The sequence below is a fragment of the Saccopteryx leptura genome, chromosome 1 (assembly GCF_036850995.1).
Source record: "Saccopteryx leptura isolate mSacLep1 chromosome 1, mSacLep1_pri_phased_curated, whole genome shotgun sequence".
NCBI classification, from domain to species: Eukaryota; Metazoa; Chordata; class Mammalia; order Chiroptera; family Emballonuridae; genus Saccopteryx; species Saccopteryx leptura.
This window is the reverse complement of record NC_089503.1, coordinates 379,715,399-379,732,809: the sequence shown is the minus strand read 5'-3', so window position 1 is coordinate 379,732,809 and position 17,411 is coordinate 379,715,399. Positions and strand designations below refer to the sequence as shown.

At 44.5% G+C, this 17,411-nt stretch overlaps 1 non-coding gene across 1 annotated transcript; it reads left to right on the top strand.

Annotated features, from left to right (window-relative positions):
* Positions 1-234: 234 nt before the first annotated feature.
* On the top strand, positions 235-310 carry TRNAS-AGA (transfer RNA serine (anticodon AGA)). The gene has a single exon. It is a non-coding gene; the product is annotated as a tRNA-Ser (tRNA).
* Positions 311-17,411: the final 17,101 nt, after the last annotated feature.

Here is a 17,411-nt window from a genome sequence, read left to right as displayed (position 1 = left end):
CATATACAAAAGTGAAATGTATGACATAAAGTTGTGAGGAGATCCATGGAAATACATTATTGTAAGGTTCTTATTCTATATCTGAAATTGTGTAAACCACTTGAAGATAGGTTGTGATAATTTAATGGTACACAATACAAATCCTAAAACAACTGCTATAATAGCAAAACAAAGAACTAAAGGACATAATCCAACAAAGGAGAAAAAATTGAGTAAAAAAATGTCAGTTAATTGGCCCTGGCCGGTTGGCTCAGCGGTAGAGCGTCGGCCTAGAGTGCGGAGGACCCGGGTTCGATTCCCGGCCAGGGCACACAGAAGCGCCCATTTGCTTCTCCACCCCTCCGCCGCGCCTTCCTCTCTGTCTCTCTCTTCCCCTCCCGCAGCCAAGGCTCCATTGGAGCAAGGATGGCCCGGGCGCTGGGGATGGCTCTGTGGCCACTGCCTCAGGCGCTAGAGTGGCTCTGGTCGCAACATGGCGACGCCCAGGATGGGCAGAGCATCGCCCCCTGGTGGGCAGAGCATCGCCCCATGGTGGGCGTGCCGGGTGGATCCCGGTCGGGCGCATGCGGGAGTCTGTCTGACTGTCTCTCCCTGTTTCCAGCTTCAGAAAAATACAAAAAAAAAAAAAAAAAAAAAAAAAAAAATATCAGTTAATTAAAAAGAAAGCAAAACAAAAAAAAATAGAAAAAGAAGAATCAAGGACATATGGATCAAATAAAACACAGACTACAAGAGGATACACTTAAATCTAATCATATCAGTAATCACATTACAAGATTACAAGTAAAGGATCTAAACATCTTAATAAAAAGACAGACTTAACATGGATTAAAAAGCTATCTCCACTATTGCTGCCTACGCAATACTCGTTTTAAATGTGAAGACATGCATGAGTTAAAGTAAAAAAAATGGGAAAGATGCTCTCTGTCAAGACTTCTTTTTTTTTTAATAAAAGCTGGAATGGCTATATTAGCATGAAACAAAGTAGATTTCAGGGATGAATAACGTAATCTCATAATGATAAATTTTATACTAATGAATAATAATCAATTGAGAGGGTATATAACAATCCCAAATGTCTATGTACCTAATAAGAGGGTTTCAAAATATATAAAACAAAAATTGATAGACAAACCCACAATTGTAGCTAAAAATTTTAATACCCCTTTCTCAAGAACTGATACAACCAGTAGAAAATCAGTAAAGATATGACATGTGAACACAATCAACCAATTTGAATCAATGGATATTTATATAACACTCAGTTCAACAACAGTTGAAAATATATTATTCTCAAGGGCACACAAAACATTTACCACAATATTCTGGACCACAAATAAAGTTACAATACATTTAAAAGGATTCACGTCATACAGTATATGTTTTCTAAAAACAATGGAATCTGGTCCTGGCTGGTGGCTCAGTGGATAGAGCATCAGCCTGGTGTATGGATGTCTGAGTTCAATTCCTGGTCAGGGCACACAGGAGAAGCAACCATCTGCTTCTATCTCCTTCCATATTTCCCTTCTCTCCCTCTTTCCCTCCCACAACCAGTGGTTCCATTGGTTTGAGCATGGCCCTGGGTGCTTAGGATGACTATGTTGGAGCACATCAGCCTCAGGCGCTAAAATTAACTTGGTACTTGAGCAGTGTGCCCAGATGGGATTGCCAGGTGGATCCTGATCAGGGCACATTGTTGGGCACCGAAAAGCCAACAGGGTTTTTTCAGTTTAGAATTTTGGGGGACAGAAGTGACAGAATTTTGGGGGAATTGACTGTAAGCTGACAGTCTGCCCAACCCCCCACCTCACTTGTTCTGTGAAGTTCAAAAGGCTGTTAAGCTGTGGTGCTGGATTGTTAATACTCATCCTACCCCCATGTCCCCAGGAAAGACTGGAGGCAAGTTTCTTTTATCCTTTGTTTTGTGAAGCTACAATGTTATGCATGGTGCTGGTTTTCTGCACTTGGTAAAGTTCTTGGGTTGCCTTGGAAATATGATCAGAGATCTCATTGATTTGCTAATGGCCCACTTTGCCTTATAAATAAATCAAGAAGTGGTCATGGAACGTGCTCTGTTCTTGCCATCAGCATTTGCAGAGACCTCCTGACCCCATCCTTTTACTTTAAGCCTATTTTCTTAATTTCCTGTCGTTCCCACTCAGGACCTGGAATTACTAGCTGCGCTGGTTCACAGCAGCACACGAGGAGTCTGCCTCACTACCTCCCTTCCTCTCACTTAAAAAAAAAAGAATAAAAATAAAAACAATGAAATTTAAGTAGAAACCATAAACAAAAAAAATCATCGAAAATCTTCATTTACCTGGAAACTATATAGCATAATTCTAAATAAGCTACAAAATCAAAGAAGAAATCAAAAATAAAAATGAAAAGCATTTGTAGCTGAATGAGGATTAGGGTAAAATATTATCAGAATTTGTGGGATGCTGCTAAAGCATTATCCATTGAGAAACTTATAACCATAGACATCCAGAAAAGAAAATAGTCTAAAAACAAGAAACTCCTAGCTAATCTAATAAAGAAGAAATAGAAAATATTATCAATATAAATAATAACAGAGGTGACATCACTATAGATTCTATGAATACTAAAAGGATAATAGGGGAATATTTTTAACAAATTAATATCGAATAAATGTGACTGCTTAGATAAAATGGGCAAATTCATTGAAAAACACAAACTCTCAAAACTTATGCAAGGAGAAATGAATTACCTGAATAGTCCTATGTCTAGTTTTAAATTTTAACTTATAATTAGAAACCCTCAAACAAAAAAATCTTTAGGCCCAGATGCCTTCACTGGTAAACTGTATCAAATATTCAGGGAGGAAATAATACCAATTCAACATTAACTTTTCTAGAAAAGTAAAAGGAAGGAATATCCCCCAACACATTTTATGATGCCAGCATAGCCTTGTTAACAAACTCAGGGGAGGACATTATAAGAAAAGAAAACTAAAAACCAGTATCTGTCATGAGCATAGATGCAAAAATTCTTAATGAAATTTTAGCAAATCAAAGGCAATACTGTAAAACATTAGAAGAACAATATATCATGACCAGGTGAGATTTATTCCAAGAATTCAAGCTTGGTTTAGCAATTAAAATAATTGATCAATATAATTTACCATAATAAGAAACCCAAAATAGAAGTTATATGATCATTTATATGGATTCAGAAAAATCATTTGAAAAAATTTAAACAATATTAATTCCTCAATTAAACTACCAACAAAGTAGGAATTGGAAAGAAACTTCCTCAATCCAGTAAAGAGTATTTTTGGAAAACCTACAAATATTACACTTAATAGTGAAAGACTGAAAATTTTCCTCAGAAGAGAAGGAACAAGGTAAGGGCATTTGCACTTACTTCTTCTGTTCAGTATTTATTGACGATTCTAGTCAGAGCAATAAGGCAAAGGAAAAAACAAACAAACATCCGGATTGTAAAGAAAGAAGTAAAATTGTCTTTATTTTCAGAAGACATAAATGTCTATGCAGAAATTTCTGTGGAATTCCGCCAAAGCATTACTAGAACTAATAAGCGAGTTTAACAAGTTTGCATGATCCAAGATACCAGACAGAAATCAACTTTACTTCTAAATATTAGCAATGAACAACAGGAAATTAAAGTTACATAATTTTGATGCATAGTGTCAAAAATGTAAAACATATAGGAATAAACCTGACAAAGGATGTGCAGAACATGTCTACTGAAGCCTATGAATCACTGTTGAAAGAAATTAAAATAGATATAAATAAATAAAGAGATATATCATGTCCATAATTTAGAAAGATTGATAGTGTGAAGATGTGAATTCTCAAACTGACCATTAGAGTCAATACATTCTGAACAAAATATCAGCAGGGTTTTGGTTTTTTGTTTTTTGTTTTTTTGTAAAATTAAGAATCTGAACTTAAAATTATTATGGAAATCAGAGGACCAAAAATAGTCATAACAACTTTGAAAAATAAGAACAAAGTGTGAAGATTAATGCTACCCGATTTCGAGATTTGTAATAAAGTTACTGTAAGATCGGTGGATAATGGGGAAAGGTCAGGCACGGGAACTTTGGCTAGGACCGCCCACAACCAAGTGTGCCAAAAGAACTTCCCAGGAGCCCTTTGGAAAAAAGCAACCGTCTGCCAAAGATTTCACCAAGTTATATTAGCTCGACCACCACCCTAGGGACCCTTTAAATATCTCTCTTGCAGGTCACACCTTGCGACTTCTCTGAGCCCTGCCCCCGGGACCAGAGAATCTCGTCAGGCGGGATGCGCTCTGTATTCAATAAAGCCCTTTATTATTCCACACTTCGTGGCTCCGGCCCCTTCCTTCTTTCTTGGCGGGGAAAAATACCTTACAGTTACAGTAACCAAGACAAGGCAGCACTGACATAAACATAGGCAAATAAATCAGTAGAAAAGAATAGAGAGTCTAGATGTAGACCAACATATCTATCTATCATCTATCTTTTTCTATTTACCGATATAGATAGATATCTATATATAGATATAGTATGGACTATTTACAAAGGAGCAATGGCAACTCAGTGCAGAAAGGACAGCCTTTTCATCAAATAGTCCTGAAACACCTGAATGTCCATATGCACAACAAGAATAATTTCCCATCCCTACCTTGTATATACAAAAATCAACATTAAATAGATTGCACAACTAAATGTAAATTCTCAAAGCATAAAAATTTCTAAAGAAAACAAACACAAAAAGAGCACTTGCTACCTTGAGTTGGGCCAAAAATTTTCAGATATGACACCAAAAATCATGAGCTCTAAAAGAACAAATTGATAAATTAGACTTCATCCATCTTCTGCTCCTCATACTCTTAAGGGAATAGAATGGTAAAACACAGGCTGGGATAAATTATTTGTGAATTACATTTCTGACAGAGAATTTATATGCAGAATATTTAAAAACTCTCAACACTTGATAAAATAAATTATACAAACTTATAGAAAATGGGAAAAAGATTTAAATAGACACTTTATCAAAGAAGATGTATGGATGGCAAATAAGCACATAAAAGGACACTAAATATCGGCTGTCATTAGGGAAAACAAGTTAAAACGACAATGAGATTTTCACTGTGGTTTACTACTACACATCTTTTAGGATAGGTAAAATTTAAAACACTGATTGTGTCAAGTGTTGGTGATAATGTGGAGGAACTGAAACTCATATACTATTTTGAGAATGCAAAAGCCGCATCACTTTGGAAAATAGTTTGGCAGTTTCTTAAAACATACAGTTAACATAGGATCAAGCCATTCTATTCTAGTATTTATCCAGGAGAACGAAGGCATGTGTCTCTACAAATGTACACTGATGTTCCTAGTAACTTTATCAGCACCAGCTAAAATCTGGAAACAATACTGTGCTCATCAGCAGCTGGTAAATACTGATAAACAAATTATTGTACCTACATACAATGAAATTCTCTTCCCTAATACAACATTAACACTAAGTCTCAAAATAATTATGCTAAGTGAAAGAAGCCAGACAATAACAGTACATACTACATAATTTCATTTATATAAAATTCTATGAAATTCAAATTAACCTCCGGTGATAACAGGTCAACGGTTGCTGGAGGGGAATGCAGAGTGAGGGAGAAAGATTGCAAAGGGACACAAACTTGGGTTTAATTGATATTCAATAACTTGATTGTGGTGATGGTGAGGATTTCACCGGTTTCTATAAATGTCAGAATTTAGCAAACTGTACACTTTAAATATATGCAGTTTCTGGTGTGTTGATTATATCTCATGAAAGCTAATAAGAAAATATTTTCACATGAAAAAAATATATTTATTGAGTTTGTTGAAGTGAAAAAAATATTTTTAAAGATGCCCTTCTGACTGGATTTGAAAAACAATCTTTTATTTAACAATCCTTGGGTAATAAAAAATATAAACAAAAGTTAGAGAATACTGCAGAAGAGGGTAATCAAAACACTCAGTGTCCCACCTAGAAAATATATTTAAAGCAGTGATCAAAGGAAAATTCATGGCCAAAACCACCTATATCTCTACAAACAGAAGGGTAAAATAATTTAACTGAATTTTTACCTCAAAAATGAAGAAAAAGGGGGGGGGGACAGAATTTACAAAAAGAAGAATAAAAAAGAAAATTATAAATTTAAGTATATATATAAATCACTGAGACAGAGAATAAGAAAATAATAAATCTAAACAATAAATTAAAATCCCAGGTGTTTGAAAATTAACAATATAGATAAGACATTAGCTAGCCTAGTTTATATCATAAATAAGAAACCACAAATATGTGTAATAATTAACAAGGAAGAAATAACCATTAACATATAGAAAAGTTTTTTTTAAATGTACTTACCTCTCACACAACTATGCAAATAAATTGAGTGGAAGGAATAGGAGAGTAAATAAAAGTTCAGTGAGTCTGCATTTAATATGATTTTAAATTTAGACTTGTGTTAATACTTTACGTAGTTAAAAAATAAAACCACATCAACACGAGAGAAAATATATATATGCATTATCATCGCTAAGTATCTCACAACAAATTACTTATTAATTATAAAAGAGAAAAGTAATAACTTTACAGTGGAGAAATCTGTCTTAAAACATCTTAATGCAGTAATCAGTGTTAGCATGATCAATAACAGAACAAAGCAACATATATTTCACTGAGAAGGACAAAAATCAGTGAAGTAGTGTTTTTGCCAAAACTGCATTTACTGGACCTATTACATGGGAGACACCTGGCCAACCCAAACTGTGCACGTTCTAAAACTTAACTATCCTGTAGTCTTTAAAGATGTCACTGTTATACAACATAAAGGAAGAGGAAGAAAACTGTCCCAGATTAAAAAGACATGACAAATGCTGAGGGTGCTACTGTATTGAATCTCGGGCTGGAACACGTAATTTGTACAAAAGACATTATTTGAACAAAAGAGGAAATGAGAATATAAATTGTTGCTTAGCTAGCAGTATCTTGTGGACATTAACTTTCCTGACTGGTAACTCCTGTGCTCCTATAAGAGCATTTCCTTATTATGGAGAAATAAAAAGGCAACTTACTAGCGGGGTGTGTGTGTGTGTGTGTGTGTGTGTGTGTGTGAGTGATCAGGCCAATGTAGCAAAATGTTAACCATGACTAGATCTGAGTAAACATATATAAGAATTCATGTACTATTTTTGAAGCTTTTCTATAATTGGCAACGAGGACAAAATAAAAATATTGTATTCACACCACCCCCATAACAGCCCTTATATCTAATAAGTATCTCAATTTCCTTATTCCATGGTACTTTTAAGTTCTAACATCAATATCAAAATTGTACAGCAAACGGGAATGCTTGATCCAGAAAAACCAGATGAACCTCAGTAAAGGAGCTTTGTGATATTGTAACTTACCCTGGCACCATCTCCCACTCCTCAGGCTGGCAGAGTCAAGACAACAAATTGGTGGCCTTTCCAGTACGTACTTGGTACCAGCAGAAGCAAACCAGACCTTGCTCTCAAATAACTGTGGTTTTTGTTTTCACCTGTCTGGACCCTTGAAAAACTCTTAAAGAGCTTGCGTTATTTCACCTAGAAAGTTCCCAGGGTTGAGGCAGATACTTAGGGAGAATTTGTCAAAAACACTTAAAGGCAAATGATTAAATGCTGTTTCCTGAGGCAAGGGAAACAGTTGGGGAAGACAACAGACCAAGCTAAAAGCCTAGGAGGAAAGGCTGGAGTATGAGGTGCTTTGGGGAATAAGGATTTTGAAAAGCTGCCACATATTTCTGGGACTGCAGAAGGCCACACACAGACCCAGAGCTGGGCACAGGCTTAGGGAAGACTGGAGAAGGTCCTAAGGCTCGTACCTCCTGTTGGTCATCAGGCACTGCAAAGCAGGAAGTGAAGGCTAAGGCAGAGTTGTAAACTGTCTGGCTAAGAACTGAATCCATGTCCCAACGGGCGCATGCGCGCGCGCGCGCGCGCGCGCACACACACGCACACACACACACACACACACACACACACACACAGTCCATCTGCAAAGACTGGGAGATTTTTTTTTCTTTTAGTTCCAAGTGTTGAAGGACATTTCTGTTCAATCGCTAGCTGACCATTAACCTTTTTTGTTGTTGTTAGATTTTTATTTATTTTTAGAGAGAGAGAGAGAAGGGAGGTGGGGGAAGGCGGGCTGACCATTAAGCTAACAGAACAGATTTTAATGATCACACATGACGAAGGCTACAAACTTTTCAAAAATCAGTTCCGAAAAGTCATGAAACAAATTCAAATTAAAATTAAAACCACAATGAAATGCCACTTCACACCCACTAAAATGGCTATCCATTTTTGTAAAAATGAAAGTACCAAGTGTTGATGATAGTGTGGAGAAACTGGAAAGCTCATAAATTTCTGGTAAGAGTAAAAAATAGTCCATTAACTATGAGGAAATTAGTTCAGCAGTTTCTCAAAAAGTTAAACATAGAATGAACTTATGACCCAGCAATTCCACTCCCAAGTGTTGAGAATTAAAACATTTCGCAAACAAAATAAATGTGTATACACATTTTTTATAGAGACTTATTCATAATAACCAAAAAGTGGAAACAACATAAATATCCAACATGAATGAATAAGCAAATATGGTATATCTATGCAATGGAATATTACTTAGCCTTAAAAAGAATGAAGTATCAGTATATGTTACAACATGACAAACCTTGAAAATACTATGCTAAGTGAAAGAAATGTGATTCCATTTACGTGAAATGTCCAGAATAGGCAAATCCATCAAAACAGAAAGCTGATGAGTGGGTGCCAGAGGCTGGGGGAGGAAAGGATGGGGAGTGACTGCTTAGTGTGTATGGGTCAACTTTTGGGGGTGATAAAAGGTCCCTGAATTAGGTCCTGGCTGGTTGGCTCAGTGGAGAGAACAGCAGCCTGGCATATGGACTTCCCAGGTTTGATTCCCAGTTAGGCCACAGAAGAGAAACTACCATCTGCTTCTCTGTACCTCCCTCTCCCCCTTCTCTCCCTCTTCTCCTTCCACAGCCAGTGGCTCCATTTGAGGGGCAGCCATGGCCACTGAGGATAGCTTGGTTGGTCTGAGCACGTGAGCCTCAGATGCTAAAAATAATTGATTTAAGCACTGGCTCCAGAGGGAGGTTGCCAGGTGGATCCCAGTCAGGGCGTCAGGGCACGTGCAGGAGTCTGTCTCACTATCTCCCTACCTCTCACTTTAAAAAGATGTTCCTGAATTAGTGAAAGTGGTTGTACAACATTGTGAATATTCCAAAAGCCTCTGAATTGTACACTTTAAAATAGTTAAAATGAGGAACATTATGTTATGTTAATTAAATGCCAATTTTTTAAAAAAGAAACATGGGATGCTCAAGTATGAAGATGTATTTTTAACTTTTTCGGGACAAAGTGTTTCAAAACATTAACATATAATGTTAATAATAAATATGAACACCTGGGCTAACTCTAGCCTCTGACATTCCCCTTTTCTCATTGGTCAGGGGCATTTTCATCTGCTCAGCAACCCTCTCCCATTGGCTGCATCTTGATGCCAGGCTCTGAGTGAGAACCCGGTTCCCCCAATCCCTGCACCAGATGCAAGAAGCAGCAGGGGATCATGGCAACCCCCCTTAGGCTTTGGGGTCCCCAAGAGCTGGTTGAGCCTGCTCAAGCAGTCCTCTCTAGTGAGAGGTCTTTGCTTGGTGGGGAAATGTCAGAAGCTGGTGTTAAAAGGGTCTGAATTGCACCCGTGCCCCTGATTCCTGGAGGCCCCAGGCAGAGTGCCTTCTGAGTGGCGCTTTCCCTTGACGTAAGATGGAAGCGGGTTCCAGGATCACAGGTGTTCTGTGAGTCAGCGGCCTGTTAAGTATAAAGCGAGGGGCACCGCCGGCACACGGCACCTAGGTCTCTGCCCCCAAGGCCCTGGCTGCCCTACATTCTGGAAGGCCTGGGCCTCGCTTCCCCTCCCCCACCCCCACCGCCCTCCTCAACAGGTGATGCTCCACCTTCGAAGATGCAGTGGTTTTCCAGAAGCCCTTGCACCCTAAGGACTCAAGGTGGCTTCCCTCCCCTCAACCACGGGGAGGCTGGTCTAGGACCATTTCGAGGCTGTGGAACTTTCTGGAAGGCCCGGGACTCCTCATTTTCCCCCCACCCCTCCCCCATACACACAAAGACAGGATGGGCGGGGGGAGGAGCTAGGCTTCTGATTGGAGGACGCCTGAGGGTGGTGGGTGTGGCCAACGGCTGCACGAGGGACGTTGGCAGTTAGTCTCTGGCCGCCGCTTGGCCCGGTACTGCACGATGGACCCGAGCTGACCTGGTTGCTAAACCAGTTGATGGCGACCTTCCCCGGGGAGATAACCATTACTGTGAGGGTGCAGGAAAACCCCCGGAGACCTATGATGTGAAAGTGTTGTTTCAGGTTAGTGGCCGATGTTGTGGCCCGAGGAAGCCCCCGGGACCACTGTCCTCACAATGCGGTGTCTTGTCCCCCAGGGGCGGGCCACGTGCGGGGCCGCTCGGAGCCCCTCCTAAGGCCCTGCCCCGGCCCGGCCCGGCCTCTCCGTCCCGGCACCTTCCCCGCTGTAGCTCCGGAGGAGCCCCCGCCGCGCCTCTGCCACCCACAGCCACAGGACCGGGGCCCCTTCCCCTAGACCCCCGCTGGCTCACCCGGCGAACCGGGGTGCCCTTCCCCTAGACCCCCGCTGGCTCACCCGGCGAACCGGGGTGCCCTTCCCCTAGACCCCCGCTGGCTCACCCGGCGAACCGGGGTGCCCCTTCCCCTAGACCCCCGCTGGCTCACCCGGCGAACCGGGGTGCCCCTTCCCCTAGACCCCCGCTGGCTCACCCGGCGAACCGGGGTGCCCCTTCCCCTAGACCCCCGCTGGCTCACCCAGCGAACCGGGGTGCCCTTCCCCTAGACCCCCGCTGGCTCCCCCGGCGGCGGGGTGGGGGGAGCTGGCAGGGAGCCCCTCCCAGGACCCCCTCTGTTTGCCTTCCGCTCCCTGGGGACCCCGACCTTGGAGGGGATGGCCCGTTGGCAGAAGCGGCCCCAAGGCTGATGTTGCACCCCTCCCCGCCTGCCTGGGTCCTCACCCTTGTCGGTCTCCCCTCTTTCCTCCCTTTACCCTATTTCCCCTCTTGTGCAAGAAAGAGTGCTTATTCTCATGCGAAGGGGAGAGTCCGCGGAGTGCAATGAAAGAGGCAGCATTGCTCCGAGGACCAGCAGGTGCCGGGCAGAGCCGCGTCCAGGTCCAGCGCGTCCCCGAGGCCACCCTGCCGGCCGCTCCTGGGCCTGCGCCCCCTCAGGTGCCTCCTCCCTCTGCCCTCTTCCCGGCCTCCCTCCTGCTGTGCTTGGTGGGTGGTGGTGGAGGAGGTGGTCGTGGTGGTCGTGGTGGAGGTGGAGGAGGAGGAGGAGGAGGAGGAAAGGAACTCCAGACCCGGGATCGGAAGATCTCATTCTGAGGTCCAAGGTCCCCTCTCTTAAGTTCTGGCTGGTGTCACGGGAGCACGTTAACCTAACCCTTTGTGCGCCTGTCCTCTCACCTGAAAAGTGACAAAATCACCATGCCTAATTCACAGTCTTTGTGAGGATGGGAGTGATTCTGTGATAGTCTTTTGAAGACAGATGTGCTACAAATTCCTTATTGTGATTTTTAATTTTGTTGGCTGCTGCCTTTCCGTGTATCAATTTTCTCCTGTTTTTTTTTTTTTTTTCTTTCACGTCACAGGACTGGTCACTGCCAGCGATCGCCAGCCCAGCCGTAACAAAGGAGACAGAAGCAGTATTTCTGTCCCCAATGAACGACAAAACCTACCTTTTTAAGAAGTGCCCATCCCAGAGGGAACTCTCTTTCTTTCCGAGGCTTTGTTGAGGCTCGAATGGTCTGAGAAAGGGTCTGTTGGCGGAATCTGGAACTTCCCTCCTTATTCATTTTTTAGGTGCTTTTGTCTCTGCAAAAGTAACATATTCTACCCTTAAGATAGGGATATGAGCTTTAGGAAGAAAAAAGCCTGGCCCTCACAGTCCATGGTCCCAGTCAGGGCCGGGCTCACTGTGTCCTCAGTAGGAAGGACAAGCTTGTGAGCTGACACCCACTATTGGCTTTCAAATTCCTCACGAAGATGAGTCTCGAACCTCTGTCACTCTTTGTTTTCCTGTTTGTCCCAGCCCTTAGCTCTGACCCAAAGGGTTTCCAATTACCATCAACATGGAAACTTGGCTTTTCTACAGGAACATCCTCCCCGTTTTCTGCACTACTTTGTTCCTCAGAGCTGGGCTTCCGCGAAGGGGCCCTTGAGGGCTCAAGAGGCCTGGCTAGTCAACCAGGCCTCAGCAAAGCCCCCAGCCCTCAGGTCAACTGGAAAAGTCCAATAAAGGCTCCATGTCCTCCTTGATTGCTGGAACTTGTGACTGGTGTGCTGATTCAGAAGTCAAGATTTGGGCCCTTATTTTCCTTCCCACCCAAACCAGGTGGCTGTGGTGTTGCATGGGAGTGGGAGTGGGAGTGGGGATGAGGGTGGGGATGGGGGGCAGGGGGCAGGGGACTGGACAGCGGTGCCCGGTCCTCCCACATTCCTTTTGAATAATGCATATTACGGTTCCAGAAACCTAAAACCAGTTGGTTTAGGAGACACATAGCAGAGATTTTCTGAGCATTTACATTGTAATAGGACAAGAACTAAAGGAACAAATTTATGCAGCAGAATGGCAGGTCATTAGGAAGAATATGGGAGTAAATAGTGATTCATACTGAGGTTCTGGAATTTTATGAGTTATTATTTTCATTACCTTGCTTTTCTAGTCTTTGAATGTGAGTAGAGGGAAAATCATTATTTTTCAACTGAGTGGAGGGGAACAAACTCCCACATGTGTCCTGACTGGGTTCTACCGGCAGCCCCCATCTGGCGCTGATGCTCGAATCAACTAAGCTATTTTTAGAACCTGAGGCTGATGCACTTAGAAGACCAACTGAGCTATCTTCAGTGCCAGAGGCCAATGCTCAAACCAGTTGAGCCACTGGCTGTAGGAAGGGAAGAGAGAAAGAAGGAGAGAGAAAGGGAAAGAGGAGCAGATGATCACTTCTCTGTGACTTGATAGGGAATTGAACCAGGATGTTTGCATGCCAGTGCGAATTATTAAAGAACAAGTTATTGATGGGTGGGAGTGCTTGTCCTCAGTAGACTGAGAGTACTGGTATACCATAATTAGCCTGTGCTGTGCACCTGGGTGGTGGTAGGCAACTTTTCTGGATCTCACAATGGGTAGTGAAAGTCCTAGCAGAACACATTCACCTACTGGGAGTTCAGAGGTTGCTCAGTAGCCCTGTCCCCTATTGCTCCAATGTGCCATGGAAACCAGAGCTAATTGATTATGAGAGCAGATATCCCTAAGACTCCCCAACAGGGTCCCCGCCTCTGCGTTTTTCTGCCCCAGTGGTGATCACAGAATATTGTGGGAGTTGTCTTCTGTAACGGCTCTGGGTTTTTAGGAACAGGAATGGCAGATTCTCTACAATCTTCGAGCCACAATCATCAAGCATTGAGCTCTGGAGCACAGAGCGTGAATTCTTGGGTTCTTGGAAGACTTGACAGATTAGAAGTATGGAATCATAATAGTACCACCTGGCAGAGATATTTGTGAGAGAGATTATGAGCCAAAAGACACTTGATCTTTCCAGTCCTGAGATTCTGGGCCTAATACATGTATAATTATCATTAATGTCCTACAATTTTATAGCAGTGTTGTCACTGATTCATGTCATTAATCATCGTGAATTGATGACTTCTTAAATCCTATGTGCTACTTGTGTAGCTATGTAGAACTCTAAAATTTGCAGACACAATGTTTGGCAGTAGATACATTGGTCATTTTATGAATCAGACTGAGAGCAGGACAGACTCAACTGCCCTGAATGAGAGGGTGTGCAGTTCACTGGCCTGTCAGGCCGCTATCTTACTCCTGCAATCTCTCAAAGCCCACAGTTTAGAAGATGAAAACAAAGCAAACAGGGACCTGGGAATCATTTAATGCTCAGTTCTCCAGGACAAATATAAAGACCTTAAGAGCAGCATTTTCTTACCATAAGGTACTAGGACAGGAGCAGAGAAGTCACTATTTGCTCACTACAAATATATTCCCTGTGTATTCCATTTTTAAATGTTACATTCACTCTTTTAACCCTTGTTGCTCGGGGTATGATTTCTTCCAGAAAATTAGCTGATATTCTCATGCCCTTTGCTATTAGGTAAATTGGGGGCAACTCCAGTTACTGAGTGATTACCCAGCCCTTCCCCTAATAAATGATGTGAACTTCTGCAAATGACTTAACCTCCCTGGGTCTCCGTTTTGTCAGTGGATGCTCTAACCGTGACAGAGTCCCAGGGATGGATAAGGATTATGGGGAATTACACTTGAAATATATGAGATGCTTCCTCTTCCCACTTGGATGGTCCTTTGGTTGCTGCGAAGAACTTTCCAATATATGGTGCCTTACAACCAAAGGAGACAATCCTGAGTCCTCCTTTCTCTAGCGGGTTCAAGGCCAATCCAGATTCCATAAAACTTTCTGAAAGACTTCCCCCATTCTATGCAACAGCCCTCTTCCCAGAGAGACTGGATATAGCAGATTCGTCAAACCTAGAATAATCTGGCTTGCCTAGAGCTCATCCCCCTAAAGCAGGGGTCCCCAAACTACGGCCCACGGACTGCATGCGGCCCCCTGAGGCCATTTATCTGGCCCCTGCGGCACTTCTGGAAGGGGCACCTCTTTCATTGGTGGTCAGTGAGAGCAGCATAGTTCCCATTGAAATACTGGTCAGTTTGTTGATTTAAATTTACTTGTTCTTTATTTTAAATATTGTATTTGTTCCTGTTTTGTTTTTTTACTTTAAAATTAGATATGTGCAGTGTGCGTAGGGATTTGTTCATGGTTTTTTTTTATAGTCCGGCCCTCCAACGGTCTGAGGGACCGTGAACTGATCCCCTGTGTAAAAAGTTTGGGGGCCCCTGCCCTAAAGCATCCTCCACCCATAATATAGTGTCCAGCCATTCCTGGAAGGTGTCGATGGATTTGATAGGTAGGACTGAGCCTCCAGGTTTCACAGTGAAGCCAGCCCTTTTTTCCTTTCACTAGACCTTGAAATGCAGGTGTGGACAGAGCCACAGTTTCCCCCTGCACCTGCACCTCTCTTCCTACCTGGGGTTGGGAGTCTTGCCTTTCCTGCAGGGAGAACCCTGAGAAGGACCTCAGCTTCTGGGCAGGCCCTGCTTGCCGGGGCCCTCACTGGGCAGAGTGCCTGCACGGACCCTGCAGGTGCAGCCCTACCCTGGGCCTTCAGCCCTACCCTGGGCCTTGCTCCTTTCTCTTCTTCTAGACGCGGGCGGTGGGGGGCGGGACCGCACCCTGGGCCTAAACAGCTGTGTCCTCCCAGTTGTTCTGATTCTGTCCCTCACCCCTTCCCTATTGTCCTTGCCTGGACTGCTCCCTCAGCCCGCAGTGGATGACAGCTGGGGCCCTGTCCCAGCTGGCCGTGTCAGGTCCATGGGGAATTGCCAGCAGAGCCGCCCTTCCCAGCCCCATGTGTGGGTTCTCCAGGGTCTCGTCTCCTCCACCTGCCTCGCCCGGGCCTGGCTTGCCTCCTCTGTGTGGAGCTTTGCTCTCCCACGAGGGATACCTTCTCGGCCCCAGTCCCTGGCTCCCTCCCTGCGGCGACAGCCAGCCCTGCCTGTGATGGCTCGTGTCAGGGCGTGTGCGTGGTATGAGGGCACTCCCATGCTGTGGTCAGAAGAGCTAAAGTTTGAGGCCCACGTCTGTTCCGTCTGCTCTGTAAGACCTTGGGAGAGGCCCTTCCCTCCTCAGTTTGGAAAATCTGTAAACTGGGAAACCGTGGTGCACAACTTGGGAGTTTTCAGGTAAGGAATAGAAGGGCAGTCAACCCATGTGTAAGGAATTTGATTGGAAGAGCGAGATGCTGTCCAATCTCTCTGACCCTGCTGCTGGCGTTGCTGAGCTCAGACGTCCCCTGTGTGCTTCTCGCCCACCATTCCGCACACAAGGCTGGACATAGGGAAGGACCCTCAGGTGACCCACTCCCCAGAATGAGATGTTCTTGCTTGAGCCCATCCATCTTGTTTTGCACCCCAAACTGAAGATAGAGGGGCTCAGGCAAGAGTACCTCGTCTCCTTATGCCTGGCTCAGGCCCCCACTTTCCATCACCCTTAGAGGGGATGGAAAACCCTAGGCTTACGGACGAAGTCCCAAGAAAAGCCCCGTCCTCTGCCCCCCTAACAGTCAAGGATGAAGTAACCTACGGCTGTTTGCGGGATTCCTCAGGAGGTCAATCTCGTCAGAACTCGGAAGTGTCCAGACCAAGGAAGAGGTGGGTCCCTTTGCTTGCTTGCTGGTGAGGTCCTCCACACCTCCTCCCAGACCCTGGGGTGACACGCAGCCAGCTGCCCTTCAGCATGGAAGCCGAGCCCTTCAGGTGTGCGGGTCCCTGTCCCTGGCAACCTGTCCTGGCCCGCCCAGCTGTCCCTGAAGCAACTGGGAAGTGTCACCTCTACCCAAGGGGCCTGCCAGCCATGCACCCTCCCGCCAGCCTCCTTGGACCTCCAGCTGGGCTGGAGCACTGCTCTAACCCTTTTTCTTCATTCAGGTCGGGGTTCATGTGATGATTCAGAAGTAAGACCAAACTGGGAGCTGACTTTAACCTTCCCACCTCTAGCAGGTGGGTGGTGTTTGTGCTAGAGGGACCTGGATATTAAGGAGAGGTGGAGAGGGTTGGTCAGTGGGCTGCCCTGGGTCATCCTACCCCCTTTGGAAGTTCTTGCCTCCTGCCTCGAGCAGGGACCCTGTGGCCCACTCTGAGTCCTCTGAAGGGAGCCAGCCTCGAGGCAGGGACCCTGTGGCCCACTCTGAGTCCTCTGAAGGGAGCCAGCCTCGAGGCAGGGACCCTGTGGCCCACTCTGAGTCCTCTGAAGGGAGCCAGCCTCTCCTGGGGTGATTTGCCTGGCACGTGGGTGTTAAGTCCTCGGAGGGACGATGTCTGTTAACCCAAATGCATGAAGGAAAACCCGTGGGAGCTTTCTGGTGGTAACATTTGTGTCACTCTCCCTGGTTGTCAGACTTTGGCTGTGAGGCCAGAACCCGGGAAAGGGAGAAGGGTGAGCAGAGATTGGTGAACCAATGAGTAAGAGAGGCCAAGGGTGAGGTCTGGAGTAGTCCAGGTCCTTTTAGCTGCAATGGGGACTGTGTATCTCAGAACACAAAGGAGCATAGAGGCTTCAGAGGCTACAGGTGCTTTCTGCTCCTCTTTGCCTCCCCCACCCCCTCGGCGTCCTGGACCCCGGGGCTGAACCGGCAA